Source organism: Macaca fascicularis, chromosome 1, assembly GCF_037993035.2.
Source record: "Macaca fascicularis isolate 582-1 chromosome 1, T2T-MFA8v1.1".
In the NCBI taxonomy this organism is placed as follows: Eukaryota; Metazoa; Chordata; class Mammalia; order Primates; family Cercopithecidae; genus Macaca; species Macaca fascicularis.
The window spans coordinates 26,701,211-26,723,599 of NC_088375.1; the positions used below are offsets into that span (position 1 = coordinate 26,701,211).

Here is a 22,389-nt window from a genome sequence, read left to right on the forward strand (position 1 = left end):
TGGAACAAACAGGCAAGAGAAGGAAATAAAGGGCAACCAAATTGGAAAGTAAGAAAACAAATTAGCCTCATTTACAGATGAGGTGATCTTATACTTAAAAAACCTAAAGATTCCACCAAAAAAAAAGAAACTTGTTAGAATAGATAAAGAAATTCAGTAAAGTTGCAGAATGAAAAATCAACATACAAAAATCAGTAGCATGTATATACACCAATGTTAAATGGTCTGAAAAAGAAATCAAGAAAACAATCCCATTTATAATAGCTTAAAGAATGTAAAATACCCAGGAATCAATTTAACCAAAGAAACGAAAGCACTATACAAGACAAACTATAAAACACTAACGAAACAAATTGAAGAGGACACAAAAAAATGAATATCTTTCCGTGTCCATGCATTAGAAAAATTAATACTGTTAAAATGACAATATTACTCAAAGAAATTTACAGATTCAATGCAATCTCTATCAAAATATCAATGACATTCTTTATAGAAATAGAAAAAGAAATCTTAACATTTATATGAAACCACCACAGAAGACCCCAAATAGCCAAAGCAATTCTGAACAAAAAGAACAAAGCTGGAGGCATCACACTACTTAACTTCAAAATGTACTATAAAGCTGTAGTACCCAAATCAGGGTGGTACTGGCATAAAAACAGACAGACCAGTGGAACAGAATAGAGAACCCAGACATAAGTCTACACATTTACAGCCAACTCCGTTTCAACAAAAGTGTCAAGAACATACTCTGAGGAAAAGACAGTCTTTTCAATAAATGGTTCTGGGAAAACTAGATAACTATATGCAGAAAAACGAAACTAGATCCCCTATCTCTCACCTTAAACAAATATCAAATCAAAATAGATTAGACTTAAACCCACGACCTGAAATTATAAAACTACTAGAAGAAAACATTGGGAAAAGATTCCAGGACATTGGTCTGGGCAAAGAGTTTTTGTGGAAGACCTCAAAAGCACAAGCAACCAAAGCAAAAATAGACAAAGGGGATTACATCAAGCTAAAATGTTTCTGCACAGCAAAGGAAACAATTAGCAAAGTGAAGAGACAACTCACAGAATGGGTGAAAACATTTACAAACTACCCATCTGACAAGAGTTTAATAATCAGAGTATATAAGAAGCTCAAACAACTCAACAGCAAATAAAAGAGTCCAATTTAAAAATGGGCAAAAAGTCTGAATAGACATTTCTCAAAAGAAGACATATGAATGGCCAACAGGTATACGAAAAAAGGATCAACATCACTAATCATCAGAGAAATGCAAATCAAAACTACAATGAGATGTCATCTCACCCCAGCAAAAATGGCTTTTATCAAAAGACAGGCAATAACAGATGCTGGTGAGGATGCAGAGAAAGGGGAACCTTCCTACACTGTTGGTGGAAATGTAAATTAGTACAGCCACTATGAAGAAGTATGGAGGTTCCTCAAAAAAGTGAAAATAGAATTACCATGTGATCCAACAATTTCACTACTCAGTATATATACAAAAGAAAGGAAATTGATATATCAAAATGACCCCTGCACTCTCATGTTTATTGCAACACTATTCACAAGAGTCAAAATATGGAATCAATGTAAATGCCCATCAATGGATGAATGGATAAATAAAATGTGGCATATGTAAGCAATGGAATGTTATTCAGCCATAAAAAAATAACCTGTCATGTTGTTGCAGCAACATGGATCGATATGGAGGTCATCATGTTAAGTGAAATAAGCCAAGCCCAGAAAGACAAAACATCACATGTTCTCAGTCACATGTGTGAGCTAAAAACTGGATCATATGAAGATAGAGAGTAGATTGGTGGTTGCAGAGGCAGAAAAGAGTGGAGTGGGGGAGAAAGGATGAAAAGAAGTTGATTAGTAGGTATAAATATATACAGTTTGATAGAAGAAATAAGACCTAGTGTTAAATAAATCCGTGAGTGACTATAGTTTACAATAAGCTATTATATATTTGAAAATAGCAAGAAGAGAAGAATTTGAATGATTCTAGCATAAAGAAAAGGCAAACAGATAAGGTGATAGATATTCCAAGTACACTGATTTGATCTTTACAAATTACATGAATATATTAAATTATCACATGTACCCTGAAACCATGTTCATCTATTGGCATCAATAAAAATTTAAAATGGAAAATTTTAAAAATTAGCCCTAAAATGCATAAGAAGAAATCTAAGTCAAGGTATCTCCCCTTATTGAGCCCACATCTGGGAGGCGGCATGAAGAAATGAAATGAACAGGAGCAACAATGGAAAGAGAACAGGCTCTGGAATCAAGCAGGCCTTGATGTGACAGGCAATGGAACCTTAGACCATCACATAAGCATCAAACACTGAGCTTTCTCAACTGCAAGACACAAACAACAATATTCATTTCATGGGTCTATTGTAAGCATTGTCCATGATATATTTATAGTGCCTGGCACAGAGTAGGTGCCAAAATTTGGCAGTTATTAATAGACAATTCACTTAACTCTGAGCTTAGTTTTATTATGTATAACAGGAAGGCAATAATTCCTATGAGAGAATAGACATAAAAAGGATTTCTGAGTTTTAAAATTCTCTGAAGAGTTAATATTGTTATGAATAATTGGGAAGTCAGTATATATAGATATAGAGCACTGGCTAATACATAGGTTACATAAAAGTGTATGATTTCTATCTCTGGAAATACCGTAAACCAGGGCTGCAGGGGAGAGGGGAAGGGGCAGGTTGCAGTATTAAAAATAGTGGTCAAACAAGTACATGTAACTGCAGCACTATTCACAATAGCAAAGAAATGGAATCAACCTAGGTGCCCATCAACGAGGGACTGGATTAAAAAAAAAAAAAGTGGTATGTATACACGATGGAATACTATGTAGCCACAAAAAAGAATGAAATCATGTCCTTGGCAGCAACATGGATGCAGCTAGAGGCCATTACCCTAAGCAAATTAACACAAGAACAGAAAACCAAATACCACATGTTCTCATTTATAAATGGGAGCCAAACATTGAGTACATATGGACACAAAGAAGGAAACAATAGATCCTGGGGCCTACTTGTGGGCGGAGGGTAGGAGGAGGGTGAGAATTGAAAAACTACCTATCAGGTACTATGCTGATTGCCTGGTTGACAAAATTATCTGTACACAAAACCCCTGTGATGTACCATTTACCCATGTAACAAACATGCACATGTACCCCCTAAACCTAAATTACAAGTCGGAAAGAAAAAAGAATAGTAGTTAGAATGGGTCTCATTAAGAAAGCAAGACTTGAGCACAGACTTGTGGGAGGTGAGAGAATATCTGTGGGAGGGGCCTCCTGAAAGAGGGAAAGGTTAGAGCCAAGGCCCTACAATGGGAGCGGGCCTGAGTGTTGAGGAGTGGCTCCGGGCCAGTGTGGCTAGGGCAGCACAAGTGTAAGGAAGAGTGATGGGCAAAAACTCCAAGAGGAAACAGCAGTCAGACGATGCACAGCCCTAGTGCGCATGTTAAGGGCTTTGACTTTTACTCTCAGTGAAAACTATGACAGGGTTTTAAGCATAGGAATAACATGATCTGACCTATGTTTTAGAAGAATTACTTTGAGAATAAAATTTCCAGTAGCAAGTAGAGAAGCAGGCTAACCTGAGCAAAAGCTAACACAGGGATCCAGGTAGCAGATAGTGGCTGAAAGCCAAATTAGAAAGAGTTTAAGAGAAAAAATGGCACAGCTAAGAGATTAGCACAACTCTTGACTATGAAGCTGCAAACACAAAATTCAGTGCAGGGCCTGGAGAGTGCTCATGTGAGTGAGGGGCCCTGACGCTTAAGCTCTGTCAGCATCCATGCACACCCACCTCTGTACAAGCCAAGGCCCCTGGCCTGGTCAGTTGGGTGGATGGTGAGGTGCTTACCAAGTTGGGTACCCAGGAGGAGATGAGAGTTTGCAAGCAGGAAGAAGACAGATCATGCCTTTCATTGTGAGATTTTTGAGATTCAGGGGTCAGTGCAACATCTAAGTGAAAATGGCCAGGCTCTTTCTGTTCCTAACGAAACTTCCCAGAGCTACCAGGATGACCTTTCTAAAAGGCACATCTGATCAAGTCACTTTCCTGCTTAAAAACCTCAGTGCTTCCCTTTGCCCATATTCCTTTATAAAGAAACAGTGTCTCACAGTCTAGCCCTGGCCTGTCTTTCCAACTATGTCTTCCTCCATTCCATCCCCGGCACACTGCTCCCTCTGACTTGCAAGTCCCTCTGTCTACAATGTCCTTCTCTAACTACCGAACTCCTCCTCTCCCTACACTGCCCAGATCTAATAACTTCTGTGAAACCACGTTCCCTCCTGCACCTCCTCCAAGGCAGGACTAACCACTTCCTCTCTGCTGACTCAAAGCCCTCTGTACACAGTTCCATGAAATCCGCACCCAGAAATATGAACCCATAGAGGCAGGGTCAACAGTGGAACAATCATGGGCCTTAGAATTAGATTAACCTGGGTTAAAACACACAACGCGTGCTGTATATAACTTTAAGCATGTTATTTATTTTCTCTAAGCTCAGCTTCTTATAAAGGTAATGCCTATTTTATAGAATCGGTGTCAAGATTAAATGAGATAATTTAAGTAAATCACCCCAGATAGGACCTGGCACACAATAGGTCTCCAAAAATTATCATTTCCCTCCAGACCCTGTTCTTCTTGGGCAGAAAATATGTTTAATTTATATTCTATATGTCCCATTGTCACTGGTCACCCAGCACATAATAGGTGCTTGATAGACATTAACCTGAATGAATGGACCCTGTCTCCTCAGAAACATTTAAATATACATTTTAGAAGCACATGAGTTCAGAGGTTAGGATAGAAATTCTAAAGTGGACCTTGGCATGTAAATCCCCTGGGGTCTAATATCAAACCAATTGCTTCCCCTTGGCAGCAGCAGCAGAGCCCTTCTGTGTCTCCGGGGAGCATTCAGTCGTCCAGTCGGTGAAGATTTCCCTCATTGCTCTTCAGAGCTTCCGTTACATCGTGCTCTTCTCACTTCCTTCTCAGCTGTGCTCCCACTCCTGAGCCTTGTTTGTTCTGTTTCCCTCCGCCATTTTTCACCACACACCATATGGCCCTTCCCTGCCTGCCTTAAGCTTGGAACTTCACAGCCTTCTCCAGGCTTCCCCAGGGCAACCTGGGCCCTCTGGGCCTGCTGAGCACCCCCTGTCACTAGCAGCCCTGCCCCGAGGCTTACTTTGAAACCCAACACTGTTCCTAAGGAGACGCAGGACACAGAGTCTTTCAGTAAATTCACGTCAGGGGCTAGTTCTGCCAGTTAACTATGAGCCTAGAGTGTTTTGAACAGGTGGTGATCTTCCAAACACAATATGATCGTGTGTTTAATCTTAGAATCGTGAGAGGCTAGTAGGGCAGATACAGAAAAACACAATTTTACCTATTTTTTTCAACCTCCTCCAGCATCCAATGAGGCAGCCTCCTAGCGCAGAGCATCCAGTATGAACTCTGGAGTCTCGTGGACACAAGTTTGTGTCCCAGCTCTGTATCTTCCTAGTGGTATCGTACATATGCTTCTCAAGTTCTCTAAACCTTAGTTGCTTCATTTGTGAAACTGAGATAACAATACCTGTCACACAGAGTTATTAGTTGGCATCATGCATTTATTTGTTATCTAGCAATGCATAACAAATCAACTCAAAACTTAGTGCCTTGCAAAAGCAATGTTGTTTATTAGCTCTTGTGGGTTTTGTGGGCCAGGAATTTGCGAGCAGCCAAGCTGAGCTAGTCTGACTTGGCGTCTCCCATGAGACTGAGGCAGACTGGTCAGTGGCTAGAGCTGGGGTCAATTTCAAGTCTTCTTCATTCACAGATCTTGTTCCTGGGCTGGGAAAACAAACAGCTGGAGCAGGGGCTGGAGCAGCTGTGGCTCCCCAGGCACTTCCCTCTATCCCTTTGGGACCCACCACATGGTCCTTCCACATGTTCCTTCAAGGTCTCTGGATTTCTTGAGGTAGCTCAGGGCTCCAAAGGCATTTGTCTCACTTGAGAGAGAAACAGATGAAACCATATCATCTTTTCTGGCCTGGCTGGAAAGTCACACAATAGCATCACTTCCATTGCCTTTTATTTGTTAGAAGCAAGTAACTACCACCAGACTGTATTCTAGGGGAGCAGAATTAGACCCCTCCTTTTTTTGAAAGAGTGCTGAAAATTTGTGGACATCCTTTAAAAACACCATAGTGTGGGTAACGCCCAGTCCTCAATAAGAAGCAGCAAATTTTTTTATGTATCAGATGAGTTGAAAAATAAGACAAAAAATACCTGTGTGCCCTATCGTTCCTATCTTAACTCTCCACAAACACACGCACCATGAAACAAGGTGAAAGCACTTAGCAATGTAGGCAAAAGGTAAAAAGGAAGCATAAAAAGGGGAGACAAAAATAATGATCATTGACATTTATTGATCACTTGCTCAGTGGCAAGCCCAGTGTTAAATGCCTTACATACATTATCTATTTTAATCCTCAGAACAATCCCAGGGGTTCATTATTAACCCTCTTTTTTGGAGGAGAATTCTAGAGTCTAGCAATGTTAGTGCATTGTCCAGGATTAGACAGTTTTGTAAAGACATAACAAGGAGTGGAACACAGGTGAGCTGACTCCAGAACCCATGTGCCCAACCACTGTGCACACTACTGAGATCATTTCAGCTGAGACAAGCAGCTGGGAAACCTTTGGCTTAATTTTTCCCTCCCTTGGAAACACCAATTTGAGAGGCAGGGTATCTGAGGGAGCAGGTGGAATAAAACCCAAGAATTCAAAAGTTCTTGAGTCTGGAAAGAGAAATGCCAGGTTGTTGTTGATGGGAAGAGAGCACAAGATGTAAAAGACTGCCAGACAGCCAGGTAGCAGGGAGGCTGGGATGCCTGGCCCCACTCGGCCACTTACTGAACTCTCCCCACGTGCTTAGCAGAGAAGGCCTTGAGCAGTCTAACAAGGGTCTCTTCCACCACCACTGTGCCAGCTGAGCTATCTCAAGCTTGTGCAGTTTAGCACCGCCTCCTACTTCTCCTCCCACCAGGAATAATTCAGGGGATTTCCCACAGCCTCTCCTTCAGGATGTAGAAACCACCCCACTTTGAGTTGACAGGTGTCCTGAAACTTTACTGGATGATTAAACAGGAAGAGATTGTTGAACAGGGACTGAGGAAAATCTTGTCATCAGATTCAGTCCTTCTGGTAAGGCCTTGGGTGGGGCACTAAGGGGATGAAGCACAGTTTTCTCCAGGGCCCACAAGAGCATCATGTGGCCCAGACCCTGGACCCAGGCCCATGGAGGTTCTGGCACAGGGAGAGATGAGCTGTGGTCTCACTCGGGGCTCCTGAGAACTAGAGCAATGGCTCTTGCACTTGGCCACACTTAGGTCCTCACCCCAGCCTCCTCCAGTATCTCATTCCTTGGATGCCTTCTGAGATCCACTCCTGGGTGTCCAGGGCCCTCTCCTCATTTGTTCCTTTCCATCCCTCTTGTCTGAACTTGTTTTAGACTATAGTTGCTCTCAAAGTACTTTCCTCTTTCCTATTATAGGATAGCCTTCAAAGTATCCCTAATTCAATATATTCAAAGTCCATCATTCAAAAAATGTTTGTGAGGTACATACTATCTGCACACATAGTTCTAGGCACTGGGGATTCTGCAAGAAACAGGATAGGCCACATCCCTGGCTTCCCTGAGCTTATAGTCCAGGGAGCCTTAACAAAAGGAGAGTTCAGATTTCACACACACACACACACACACACACACACACACACACACAAAAAGTGTAGGTGGGTAGGGGCAGCACAGGAGAAACATTTGAAATAATGTTGGTAATTTTCATTTTACACCTAACTGAAACTACAGCAGCCAGAGTTTGTGACGCATGATGGAAGTGAGATGCCATCTCTGGCACTGAACGACAGCCTGCAGCAAGTCACTTGGCCTCTCAGCCATCCTTCAAGGGCCACCTGTGCAGGCTGGACATTCACCCATACAGACCTTACCTGTGGCAGGAATGTGGTCTGTGCCTGGCTTCTGTCATCACTCCCTGCCTGGACTTTCCAGCCAGAGGATTCGTGGGAGGGGAAAATTGCTCCAATCCACCAAGATACTTCCTCTTGCCTTGACCTCTCCCCGGTTTGCAATAGTGATCTCATGGACCTTTGCAAGCTCTGTCCACAGACTGCTTCTAGAAGCAGGTGCTTGGCTGGTTGGTATCATGTGGGGCACAAGCCTTGCCAGGGGTTGACGTAGCCTCACTTTAAATTGAAAATGTACATGGCAGGAAGCACCAAATAATTACACTGTTAAGTAGATAAAAGAGGAGTTTTACATTAAGAACAAGACATTTTAAAAACTGGAATGAAAATTTCACATGAATTTCAAAGTTTAAGAACATTGGAAGTCAAATAAATTTCAGCTTTTTGGCTGGCAGCTTTAGGCTTTGCCCCCCGCCCCACACCACCCCAACCAATTCTACAGGGCATTTACTTTCCCTCTCCTCTGCCCTACATTGTAGATTGGTTTGGAAAGTTCTGGTAAGAGACATGCACTCTGATGGTGCCCTTGCCTTTATGATAACCTCTCCCAAATGCTCTCTAAGAAGGGAGAGGCAGATGGGAGCAAAAGAGGCAGCTTTGCTCAGCTGTTAGCATGCTCTCATAGCAGCAAATCCAACTAGAAGTGGCCCTGAGCAACAAGGACAAATTATTGTCTCTCACAATAAGAGCTTCCAAAGTAAAGAAGCTCCAAGGTTACTTAAATGAGAAGCTCAAAAATGTCATCAGGGACCAAGATTCTTTCCATTTTGTTTCTCTGCCATTCTCAGTTTGTTGATATTTGTTCCTGTAGTATCCAGACAGTCAAGCATCATATACACACACAATGATAAGGGGGGCAGGAAGAGAGGGAGCACTCCTACCTTGAATCCTTTTTAAAAAACGAGAAGAACTTTTCCAGTAGGTTCTGCCACCCTAGCAGATTTCCCCTCCTATCTCACTGGACAGAATCATAGCACAACCTCACAGGCAGGAGGAATAGAATTTCTGGAACTGGCTTATCTAATCCAGATTCTTCCACCTCCTAGAGGTGCTTCTCCCTAAAGAGTGTGGCCACTGATACCTGAGCCAAATCAGGGTTCAGTTAGTAAGGCAGAGTGCAGTGAATGGCTGTCGGCAGCTACGCAGCCCCCGGAGCGTGACCTCAACACCCCCATCATCCCCCACCCACCATCACAAAGAAACCTGTGGGAAAACAGGGTGATTAAGGGGGGAAAAACAAATGTCAAGTGGCTCTCTGTTCCTGAGATGAAAGAGCTTTGTTATGCTTTTGTTTTCAATCATCTGGTTTATGCAACACTTCATTAGCCAAATCCATTAAGTTGCTTTCCAAATTTGGAAAAGTTTCGTCAGCTTGGAAGAAAGCAGCGGACCGAGTTCTGCTGAAGCCTGACCTCTTCCACTGAGCAGGTTATGGATATGCCTCCCCACTTAGTGGCTGGGCACACACTTGTATGCCAGGGTCACTGGGAAGTGTAATCAGAAGAACAGAACATGAAAGCTGGGTCTTAGTGCTCATCCACTCTCCTGAATGCTGTGCATCTCATTACAAAGAGAAGCTTGTGGAAGAGCAGACAGGAAAGCGCTTGCCCACGGTCAGGCAGCAGAGTGACAGAGGCAAGAAGGGAGCCCCATGTGGCATTCATCTGTTTTCACAAAGTCTCTTAGCTCCAGCTCGGGCCCACCTGGCCAAAAAGCCTTCTTACAATTCTATAAATACCTTCAAATAACCAGAGTCCCGTATAGCAGACCACAAGAACAGGAAGCGAGGTGGAGAGGCGGATGTGGGGAAGGGAATTGGGATGACCTTCCTGAAATATAAACATTCCCCAAACCTACAGAAAGTGGGCATATCTAATGCTGGAGTTGAATAGAAGGAGCTAGTTCATCTTCTTTAGCTGAAGTGGATAAGTTGCAAGACACCAAAGGAAGGAAAGAAGTGAAGAGAGCATTTAATGATCCAGTTAAAAGTAAATATGATACTAGATCCTAACAGGCAAAAGTGAGTTTAACTACAAAAAAAGAAAAGGCCTTTGTTCTTGCTTCACATTCTCCATAGATCTAAACAAAGCTGCCCAAATATCTCACAGGCTCTAAAAACTTCCTTTCAGAAGTCCTACTTTTTATTATCTCAAGCATATGAAGATACACACATATCACACATTTAAAATAATTGATATATAACACAATAAGAGTTAAGTGGTAGTCAATTTCTTTTCTAATTGAAAATAAAGATTTCATAGACACTAACTTAAACATTCACTTCTTTTTTTATATTGCAGTTTTCTGTACGTTTTGTGTTTACATTTTCGCCATGTCTCACATGTCGCAAATATTTTAACAGACCCTTGAAAAGATATAAACCCTAGACCCATGCTCACAGCATCAAATGGATAAAATGAGAAACCATGGATCCTTAGACCCTGTGACTCCACAGAGAGGGAGTGGTGGGAGCTGAATTGAGCCAGGCACTCTTACCATCTGTCACTTACCTTAGCAGTATGCCTAACAGGACTGGTTTGTATCTATGTAATACTTTGTAGCTTACCCAGATCTTTTGTGTATTTGATTTCATTTGATTCTCTTCAACAGCTTAGGATATAGACACTAAATTAGTTGTATTGATAAGAAAATTTTCATGTAAAGTGATTAACTTGTTTAGTGTCATGCAACTAGTAAGTGAAGAAATCCAAGTTTAGAGGTCTTACCGCTCTAAATAATCAGCTGCCTTGAATCACAACAAGCTGCCTTCAACTCTTTGTTGACAAATATCTTCTGAGTTTTCTCCTTCATGACTGAGAAGGAATGAGCCATCTCAAGGTCCGAACCCTTTGGATAAGTGGCACTGGAGGAAGAGGCCTGAAGGAGAGATGTCACAATGCCTGGGATGACGAGCAGGCCCACTAAGGGATAAAGGAGGATTCTGTCTTGGTTCATTTGAGCAGCTATAACAAAATACTACAGGGTGGGTAATGTATAAACAATAGAAATTTATTTTTCTTGGTTCTGGAAGCTGAGAAGTACAGGATCAAGACACAGTAGCATTAGCGACTGGTGAGGGCTGCTCTCTGCTCCCAAGATGGTGCCTTGTTGCTACATCCTCCAGTGGGGAGGCCCTCTCCTAAGGGTGCTAATTGCATTCATGAGGGCAGAGCCCTTGTGACTTAATTACTTCCCAAAGGCTATACCTCTTAATATTATTGTATTGGGGATTAAATTTCAAAGTGAATTTTGGAAGGGACACCATCAAATAACAGTAACTCCTAATATAAACCAAAGAAAACAGACTCTTCTGGGTGGTATCTTTAACATGCCAATAGCTGAGTGGTTAGAAACTCAACTCAACACTCTGACCCAAGGCTTGAACCCCAGGAAGGATGAAGTTATTTAAGAGGGCTGATCTAGAGAGCTCTTGAGGTAATCAACCCGTTTTCTGTAATGGCCGTGTGGGCTCCTAAAAGCTGTAAGGCCTGTGTCTGTGACAGTGTCTTGTCACATAATAGGCACCCCATCCATGTCTGTGCTCACCTCTTTGCTTGGTCAACCCTCATTAATGACTCCTAAGTTATCTTTCCAATCCCCATCCCTTGATCAGATTGAATTGTGCATGTGATACGCCAATTAGAAATCCAAAGCAGGGTTATATGCATTTCAAGTGATTGTGCTGGTGTACTCTTTCAATCAGAACTTCCTTTTAAAACATTGGTTCATCAAGTTATCTTTTGAAGGACAATTTATTATATTAATAGTGCTAATCCTGATATTGTAAATCACATACTTGACATAGCATTGTTTATAGTCAGGTGCACTTCTTTCGAAAGCCTGGTGATATCATAGGAAACCAAATATTCCTCCCTTATCACTCCCCATGCAGGCATTCTTTCCTGCACTCTAGAAATGATATTACGTAGTTTTTAGTAAATGGTAGCAGGGTGGGGGAGCTACCATTGCGAGGTTGACTTCCCACCACATTTGGAATAAAATCCAAAGTCCAAATCCTTTCCACAGCCCCTGCCAACCTCTCCAACCTCTCCAATCTCATTTTCTATTCAATCTTTTTGTTATTGTTGTTGTCGTTTTTGTTACAAGGTCTCATTCTGTCACCCAGACTGGCATGCAGTGGCAAGATCATAGCTCACTGCAGCCTCAACTTCCCAAGTTCAAGCAGTCCTCCCGCCTCATCTCAGCCTCCCAAGTAGCTGAGACTACAGGCATGTGCTACCACGGCCAGCTAATTTTTGTATTTTTTGTAGAAATGGGGTCTCAATATGATATCCAAGCTGGTCTCGAACTCCTGGACTCAAGGGATCTTCCTGCCTCAGCTTCCCAAAGTGCTGGGATTACAGGTGTGAGCCACCACACCCAGCCTCAATCTCATTTTCTAATACTCTCCTTCCCCTCAATATTTCAGCCACATGACCTGTCTTTTAATTCTTTGAACACTGAAGTCTCTTCTTACCACAGTGTCTCAAAGTACAGTGTATACCCCTCCTAGAAAGATTTTTCACAACTGATTCCTTGATCCTCAGGTCTTGTTTGAATGTGACCTCCTTCCTTGACCACAAAAGTACAGTAGGTTTGCCCCTCCACAGTTTGCCTCTTATTATCCAGTTTTTATCCTTTGAAGCACTTACTCAAATTTATAATTGAATCTTTTGTCACCTTCTCTGTCTTTTTCAGACTATAAACTCCTGAGAGCAGAGATGTTTGTCTTGTTCATGATGGCGTCTCTAGTGTCTATCACAGAGCATAGCACCAAGTAGGACCTCAATAAACATTCTGTGTTTTTTTGAGACAGCATCTCACTCCATCGTCCAGGCTGGAGTCCAGTGGCACAATCTCAGCTCACTGCAACCTCCACCTCCCGGGTTTAAGCAGTTCTCATGCCTCAGCCTCCTGAGTAGTAATTAATAAATATATTTTGAATGAATGAATGAACAAATGCTTTAAGAGAGAGTTATCTTTTGCTCTCTGACTTTCTTTCCTATTTACCCACTTCAGATTCTTCCTGGAGACTGAGGAGCATTGTCTTCTATTCAGAGGAGTCTTCTAGGGAATAGAGATAAATTAGTTTGGTGGGGGTGGTGGGAGAGTAGTTGGGTAGTTGGCTCCTGCCTACAGGATAAGGTATGAAATGTACCGAGAATGAAGAAAAATGTGTAGAATGTAGGTTGGAGGTCATGGTGAATTCAAGAACTCAGTTCCAGGGAGTAGAAATCTATCCTTACAATCTAAAGGAACTACTCATTTTGGAGCTGTCCATAGCTTTGTAGGTGAAAGATTAGAACCCCTATCAAATGTAGGTCATATGCCATCCCAGGGTAAGACTTATCATGGGTTTTATCATTTTGAAAAGATTACTTAGGACTTGCCTAGCAGAAGAGAGTTCCTGGGTCCCTCAGGAGGAGAAGATGCTACAGACCAGGAACTGCCTTCCCCATACTCCTTAGTCTATCTGAGCCCAAAGCAGGGTACCAAGCAGCCCCCTGTGGCATTCGCTGGGTGTTGCTGATGATGACCTTATTTAGAGAGCATGATTGGGGAGATTGTCCCCTAGTCTGATTTTAACTTTCCATGGAATTCTAACATGGTAGTGTTCACTAACTTTCCATGGAATTCTAACACAAGGTGTTCCACTACCAAATGTCCCAAATAAACCTCAGCTCAGCACATATGGACAGAAGAAAGCTGCCACCCTACCACAATTTACTTTCCTCTAAGACTCCTATTTTCTCTTCCTTCCTTCCTTCCCACCCTCCCTCCCTCCGTTCTTTCTTTTCTTTTTCTTTCTTCTTTCTTTTTTTTCCTTCCCCTCCCCTCCCCTCCCCTCACCTTACCTTACCTTACCTTTCTATTTGAGACTGGGTCTGCTTGGTCACCCAAGCTGGAGTTTGGTGATGTCATTAGAACTCACTGCAGTCTCAAACTCCTGGGCTCAAGTCATCCGCCCACCAGCCTCCCAAGTAGCTGGGACTACAGTTGCTCACCACCATACCCGGCTACTTTTTTTTTCTCTGAAATAGGGTTCTAACCATGTTGCCCAGGCTGGCCTCAGACTCAGATTCCTATTCTCAGTGGTTTTAGGCACTGCACAATTGTCTGGCAGTGATATCACTGGGCTCTGGGGTTTCTAGCAGTGCTGAGGGAATATTCACACAACTTAACTCACTCCCTAATCCATACCACTGTCCCATAGTAGGCTAGCAATTCATTGTTATCACAGATCTTCTGCCTAAAGATCCTAGCTCTTTCATATCTAGACCTATTACAGGTAAGACTGATGAATAAATTCTTCATTAATCTCTTACCTGTCATACTAACCGGTGATCTTGTAGAAATTACTTCAACTCTAGATGCTTCAGTCTCCTTATCTGTAAAATAGGGATAATATTAGCATCTACCCCTCAGGATTAATTACTAAATGAGCTATTATATAGAAAGCATATGATATGTTTAATAATAAATAGTCCTCAATAAATTTTAGCTGATTACAACTAGTAGTATTGTATCATTTTTTCACAGTGAGCTCCTAGAAGGGAAAGAATTGAACTCATCCATTCCTATGTCTTAGGGGCCTGATTCACACTTGACATACTGAAGGGCTCAACATATATATGTTGAATTGGATTAAACTCCCTTGACATTTATTGTCTGCTCCATTCATATGCTGCTTTTCGCCTAGCTGCTTTCTCTAACTTTTAAATGATTTTAGCAAATCATTTAACTCCAACTGAGCTGTTTTTTCCTAGAAGTACAGGATAGCTCATTCACCTTTGTATGCCCTACACCATCTGGCTCATAGTAGGTGCTTAGTAACTCTTCACAGCCTTAAACTGACTACATTCCTGAATCTTGATAACAAGGATTCTATCATACAGAAAATGTATAAGAGCAACTGGCATACATGCATTTTTTTCTCCATTAATACTACAACTTAGCAGTGGGAGGAGATGTCTAAAGCATCAAGGCACCAAATTGGGATTGACATACAGTGGTGGGGTTGGGGAGGGATTGCCTAAAAGCTGGACTGTACAGTAGACTATATGTTCCTTGTGGGCAAAGACCATGTTTCCTTCTTTCTCAAGCACCTTGCCTGACATACTCTATGCACTCAATGACTGTCAGTCCCATTAATGAGTTTATTCATGTTTGAAATCCTAACACAGGCAGCTCTCATTGCTCCCTAGTGTCAGATATGTGCTTGCCAGCATGCCCCTACACCTGAACAGTGCTCATTTCCCACCCTACTCTCAGTATTACACACTCTCCATCCCTGGCTAGTGTCACATGCATCCATGTGAAGAGACCACCAAACAGGTTTTGTGTGAGCAACAGGCTGTTTATTTCACCTGGGTGTAGGCGGGCTGAGTCCGAAAAGAGAGTCAGCAAAGGGTGGTGGGATTATCATTAGTTCTTACAGGTTTTGGGATAGGCGGTGGAGTTAGGAGCAATGTTTTGCTGGCGGGGGGTGGATCTCACAAAGTACATTCTCAAGAGTGGGGAGAATTAGAAAGAACCTTCTTAAGGGTGGGGGAGATTATAAAGTACATTGATCAGTTAGGGTTGGCAGAAACAAATTACAATGGTGGAATGTCATCAGTTAAGGTTACTTCCACTTCTTTTGTGGATCTTCAGTTGCTTCAGGCCATCTGGATGTATATATGCAGGTCACAGGAGATATGATGCCTTAACTTGATCCTGACAGCTTGATCCTTACCTCAATCTCAAGTTAGCAAGATGAGTGTCACACTTTGAAATCATGTTTGTGCAAAAATTGCTGCAATCAACTAATGCCTATCTGACTTGAATCTCTTCTTGGTATACAGAAAATCATCAACAATGAATCCTGTCCCCTGGATTCATTGGAAGACATCTTTCTTTGTTACCTATTGAATATATTCTCCTTTTGAAACAGCTCAATCTTAGGAAATAGTTTTCCCATCAGTAGCAGGTCTTTGAAGAACATTAGCAGAGAAGATACTTCAGGAGACAGACCAGCCAGAAGTGCTTGTCAAACATGGCTGCCTTCTTTCTCTTTTCATATGTGAGAAAGGAAGTTTTTAAACTTGGTGCTATGGTTTGGATGTTTGTTGCTTCCAAACATCATATTAAAATTTGAACATCAATATTAAAAGTGGAACCTAATGGAAGGTGTTTTGGTCATGGGGATGGATCCCTCATGTATACAGCAATGCCCTCCCTAGGAGGTGAGTGAGTTCTCACTCTATTAGTTCCCATGAGAGCTGGTTGTTAAAAAGAGCCTGGCAGCATCAACCTTTCTTTTGCTTCCTCTCTCACCATGAGATTTCTGCATATGCTGGTACCCTTTCACTTTCCACCATGAGTGGAAGCCCCCTGGGGCCCTCACTAGATGCAAATGCCCAATCTTGAGCTCTATAGCCATCAGAATTGTGATCCAAATAAACCTTTTTTCTTTATAAACTACCTAGTTTCTGATATTCCTTTACAGCAACACAAAATGGACCAAGACACTCAGCTTCCCAGGCAACATCAACTTTCCAAAGTCTGTGTAAGATAATTTGGGTAGCAAATGATAGAAGATCTGACCAAGAGTAGCTTAAACAATAAGGACATTTATTATTGTGCATAACATGAAGTGTGGAGATACAGCAATTTCAAGGTGGATTAATTCACTGACATGATACAGTATAGCTCTAGCTCAGTTATTCTGCAGTTTTCCTCCACAGTCTCAAGATCTGCTTGGGTCAGGTTTCATATGCTATCAACAATTTTCAAAGGCAGAAAAAGAGAATGTCCCAATCTTGTGTCCCTCCACCAGATGTCCCCTTATCTTTCCTTGTCAAGAATCAGCATAATCTATTCCTGATTAAACAATCACCAAAGAAAGGCCACCATAAATTTGCCTAAACCAATGAAGATTCACCTTACCATCTATGATTGGGTAGAGACTAAATTCTTAGGAAGAACATGACCCCTCAGGGGAGGGTTACTAAAATCAGGGTTTTGATAGCAAGGTAGAAAGGGGGAAATAACTCCCTGGTGGGCAACCAACAGTGTCTGCAACAGAGAAGGTTGGACACGTTGACCTCTAAGTAGTAGGTAATGAGTAAAATTACTCAATTTTATGCTTAGGAGAATCAAGCCAATGTAAGACAAGGACACTTCTTACTCAGAGCTACAATCTGGTTTCAGAGATAAAGCCTTTTCAAAAGCATTAGCTCAAGATGATTTTACAATCATTACCCATATAGGCTGCAATAGAAGCAAAGCACTACCAAAATCTTCTAGTATAGAAAATGTTCAAGTAGGCTCACTAACGCAAAGCAAACAAAATCTTCTTGTAATGCTAAGTCACAAGGTTTGTACACATCCTAACCCAGATAAATATCAAGAGTGAAATCGTAATATTTGGCCTCAATTTCAGTCTCTGTTACAAAATTGACCAATGCCTTCCTCTGGAGAATACAATACTTTTTTTTTTTTTTTTTTTAATTGACCAAAACACACAATTCACAACTTTCCTGGAGACTCTGCTAAGGTTTTATAAAGATTTAGTTTTTTCCTTTCTTTTCTTTTCTTTTTTCTTTTTTTTTTTTTTTTAAACAAGAAAACATCTAAGTCCTCGTGAAAGAAATAGAAAAACAGGTAGGAGAACTGTTTGACCCTGAAGACATGCCAATAAGTTTCTCTTGCCAAGATTTATATTAAACAAAAAAATTGATGATCAAGTTGTTGCTACATTTGTGACTCATTATTCATTTACTTAACCGTAGTTTGGCCATTCTCTCTCCCATTCATGTTCTCTGAGGTCTGGCAGGACCAGAGGTGCTAAAACCTCAGGTCTCCACTGCTTAGTATTCTCAGAATGGCCAAAAGGGAGTCATTTGGGCTGAATTATGTTCCCCCTAAGAGTCACATGTTGATGATCTAACTACTGGGACCTCAGAATGTGGCTGTATTTGGAGCTAGGGTCCTTTAAAAGGTGATCGAGTTAAAATGAGGTCATTAGGGTGGGCCCTAATCCATTTTGACTATTGTACTTATAAGAAGAAGAAATTTGGACACAAAAAGAGATACCAGGGGCACACAAAGGAGAGACCATCTGAAGACATAGCGAGAAGGCAATGATCTGCAAGTCAAGAAGAGACGCCTCAGGAGAAATCAAACCTGAAGACACCTTGATTTTGGACTTCCAGCCTGCAGTACTGTAAGATAATTCCTGTTGTTTAAGCCAACCGGGCTGTGTATTTTGTTATGGCAGCTCCAGAAAATGAACACAGGGAGCAAAGGGGCATAACCTCAGGGAGCGTCCTTTGATTTCTCTACTTCCTCCACCCCAGGAAGTCTTCACCATTGAGTCCTACCTTTACACTGCAGCTGGCCTTCCGCCAGCTGCGGAGCCCTCCACCCATGATGAATGCAAACTGACACTCAGATTCCTCAGCGATGAGCACTGAACACTGTCCACATTACACAATCTCTTCCTTCCCTGACTCTGCTTCTCTCCAGAGAAGACTAGGGTGTGTTCTGGACTCAGGCCACAGGCGCAAATTTTCCCTAGAAGAGCCTGGAAAAGAAGCAGTAAGTCACGGAGCTGCAGTTAAGTTACAAGAAAACTCACCTGAAAAAACAGCCAGGAGTTTTCACAGGGCAGGCCAATTACCTAAAGCACGTCTCCACTGTGTGTTGTCTTAAGAGAAGGAGGCTCCTGCCCATCAACAAGAGCTGGCTGGAAGCAGAGGGATCAGGTAAGTAAACCTTCAGGAGGACTGAGTTTCAAATGTGGGTCCCGCCAGACAGGGATTGTATGTCCTCAAGTAGATGTCCCTCCCCGTGACCCACAATATCAGCAGTGTGTGGCCCTTTTCCAGGGAGGAGAAGTGGAAATACCCACCTATAGTTAGGAACTGGGGATTACTATGAGAGAAGGGAGGAAGAAACACAGTGTCTAAAAATTAGCAGACTACCAAACTTAAAAGTCCTACTTCATAATTTATTTACTAACTACACAGCTTGAACACATTTTTCAACATCTCTAAACCACCATCCACTCATTTTAAAAACTGGGAATACTAGTAGCTATCTCAACAAACTGTTGGGTGGAGTTAAATAAGATATTATAGTAAAGTTAGCAGATTATAGGGTATATAGGCAAGTGAATAGCAGCAGCAACAACAGCAATAGGGATGGTAGTTATTAATAAAACGAACGACCAAGCAGGATTTCACATTTCAAGAGCTCTGACACAGGGTTGAGCTCTGCACTTCTTGGTGATAATAGAAGTAGAAAGGAGGAAGTCGAGAAGTGGGTGAGGAAGCTGGGCCAGGTCAGAAGGTCCTTCTGGAGTGGAGGAATGTTGAGTGGAGCCAGGGTTAGATAAGATCTTGAGATAGAGGGAGAGGTTGTAGGGAAACCTTCCTGTGGTACGGAAGTTTCTGTCCTCTTTTAGCTTAGTATGTTAATGAAATGAGTTAATGCTCTCCCCACTAGAAACAGTCAAGTTACTTCATCTCAGAAATAATCTCCCCCAGGAACTATCACACTTAGAATCATAACAACAAAACTACCTCAGACACATCCCAGGGCAATAGTCCAAGGGACAGAACTCTCAAAATTTCTAGAGCCTGCTATTTTGAGTAGATTGAAAAGTAGGAGCACCTCTAAATGAGGTCAAAAATCAGGGCCCATGTCTCAGAGCTCTTCTAGCCAATAAAGTCCATCTGGAAAGCAAGCTACCCAGAGAAACCAAGCCACCCAGACACACCCTGACCAGCCTAGCATCAGCAGTGTGCTTGGTTGCTTCTTAGACCGAAAGCTGGACTAGGGAGACAAGTGCTAGAAAATGAAGCATAAAGCATGAAGGGTACTTTTTTCTCCATTAACAGAACATTCACACAGTCCCTAGTGTCTATAAAAGTTAGCTGCTGTCAGTAAAGAAATGATTATCCAACAACAACAAAAAAATTACAGTGAAACCATTTACTAGGGAAAAAATTCAAATTTGAACCTCATTATAAATCTGTATAAAATTATCTCCATATGGGTTAAGGATTTAATATTTCTATAAAGGAAGAAAAGGAAGAGGAGGAGGAGGAAAAGGAAGAGGAGGGGCAGGAGGAGGGAGAGAGGCAGAAACAAGCTAGAAGAGAATATAAGTGTACATTTAACCTATCTTGGGGTGCTGTGGCAATTTTAAAATATGGCCACAGATTCCATGCTATACTTCCCATGACACGCACTTGAATGTGAGTAGGCTTGAGATTGCTCTCACCAACAGAGTAGCTGATGTCCAGGGCTTTGTCATAAAAGGGCTTACAGCTTCCTCTTTGTTTCCTAGAACACTTGCTTTTGCAGCTGTGGGCTACCATGTAAAGGCTCTAACTACCCCAAGATCATTGGATGAGCCGCATGCAAGCACTTTATTGGACATCTCTGCTGAGCCTAGCCTTCCAGCCATTCTCACCAAGGCTCCAGACACATGAACTACACCATCTTGGACTCTCCAAACCAGCCCATCCACCAGCTAATTAACATTGAATGACTTCTGTCAACACCATGCATAATGCAGAAAACCTACCAGCTGAACCCTGCCCAAATCTGTGACCTATGAAAAATTATAAAATACAATAAAATGGTTGTTTTAAGCTATTAAGTTTTGAGGTCACTTGATATGCAGTGACAGAGAAAATTGGACTGGTAGTGAAGGACCTTGTAAACAAAAAAGTTCATTAGGAAGCCAAGGAAAGAATAATAGATTTGAAATTGTAAACTGCTCTATGTCAAAAGTAATCATCACATACAAAATTAAAAGGCAATGACAAACTTGAAAAACATCCTTGTAACACATCTAACAAACAAGAAGAAAAGCACAATAGGAAAAAAATGTACAAATAACAAAAAGCAGTTATCAGAAAAAAATTAAAAAGACAAAAAAGAGAAATGCTATTTAATTTTTAGTGGCAATTACTGGTAAAATAAATATAAATAAGATAATATGACACCTATTTGGCTTCAAATTTGTGAAGATGTTTTTAAATGTAACACTCAATACCTGCAAGACTGCAGTGTAGCAGGTTATTTACAGTGTAGTAGTGTTATTTACATACCACTGGTGGGAATGTAAATTGGTAATCTTTCTGCAGAATAATCCAATTATATAAATCAAAAGCCTTAAATGCCTTTTGCTCCAGTAATCCCAGTTCTAAAAATTGATGAGACATGTGGCCAAACATTTCTTATGTTCTCATCACAGCACTATTTATAATACTGAGAAGTCATAAACAACAAACCATATAACAGTAGAACTATTCCTAAATTTCACATAATGGAATACAATGAAGCTATCAAAAGTCATGCTCTCTCCGAAATATTCATTGCCAAGGGAATACATTCATGATATAATTAAAGTGAAAAAAAGTGGTTAACCATATGCAAAAGGAATAACCAGTGTCATTCACATACATGATAGACAGACTTAAAAAATGAATGGAAGGAACACACTAAAATATTAACGGTAGTCTCTGAAAAAAGGGTTTAAGTATTATTTCCTTCTTTCTCTTTGCCTGTGTTTTCCTAATTTTCCAACAGGAAACTATATTAATTTTATAATCAGAAAAGCAGTTTTCATTTAAGCAAATTTTTTTTTAGTTTCACAGTACTCCAACACACTTGAACACAGGATTTCAAGCACTAAAGTTTTCCCAGAAGCCAGGAGTGCTCCCTCAAGCGACAAGCTGTGGTCTGTTTTAAACATGTCTAACTTCTAAGCCATGCTGCATAGATCCCCAAGCTCCAACATTATCTCTCTATTATCCCTCCCTTTTTCCCACCATACCTCCTGAACACATCACCACACACAAGTAAAGATTCTTATTCCTTCAATGACCTCCTGTTAGCATAGAAATCACAAAAAGTCATCCTTAGGCCAAATGGGGTCTATAGATCTCTTTTCTTTGATGCCCCTTTCCAAAATGTGTTGATTTTCTTTTCACTAGTTGTCAGTATTAAAAAATGAAGAGAGATTTTCACCTCCAGGAAGATGGAATGGACATACTCTTTCCCTATTCCTCTTACTGAGGGCAACTAAAAATCCTGGGCATTATTTATCACAAATGGCTCCAAAATGTAAAGAGAAGAAGCTAGATTAGATAGAGACTTAGGACCTGAGAAACAGCAAATTAGTGAGTTCCATGGGTTTTCTTTTTGACTCATACATCCCAGACTTAGAACTGAAGAAGCCCACAACCCAGAAACACCAACTGGAGCAGACAAAAATAGTGCCAAGAAAAGTGTGCCATCCCTA

At 41.4% G+C, this 22,389-nt stretch overlaps 2 long non-coding RNA genes across 2 annotated transcripts in view; one reads left to right on the top strand and one right to left on the bottom strand.

The window, feature by feature from the left end:
* Window positions 1-20,735, top strand: part of LOC135965408 (uncharacterized) — a 35,022-nt gene extending 14,287 nt beyond the window's left edge. Inside the window, exon 2 of the long non-coding RNA XR_010578315.2 lies at window positions 20,425-20,735. This is a non-coding gene — a long non-coding RNA (uncharacterized lncRNA). The remainder of the gene's footprint in view (window positions 1-20,424) is intronic.
* Window positions 5,668-9,147, bottom strand: LOC123572367 (uncharacterized). Its single transcript, XR_006696907.2, has 3 exons — window positions 8,969-9,147; window positions 8,052-8,351; window positions 5,668-6,049 (listed from the first exon to the last, which is right to left on the bottom strand). It is a non-coding gene; the product is annotated as an uncharacterized lncRNA (long non-coding RNA).
* Window positions 20,736-22,389: the final 1,654 nt, after the last annotated feature.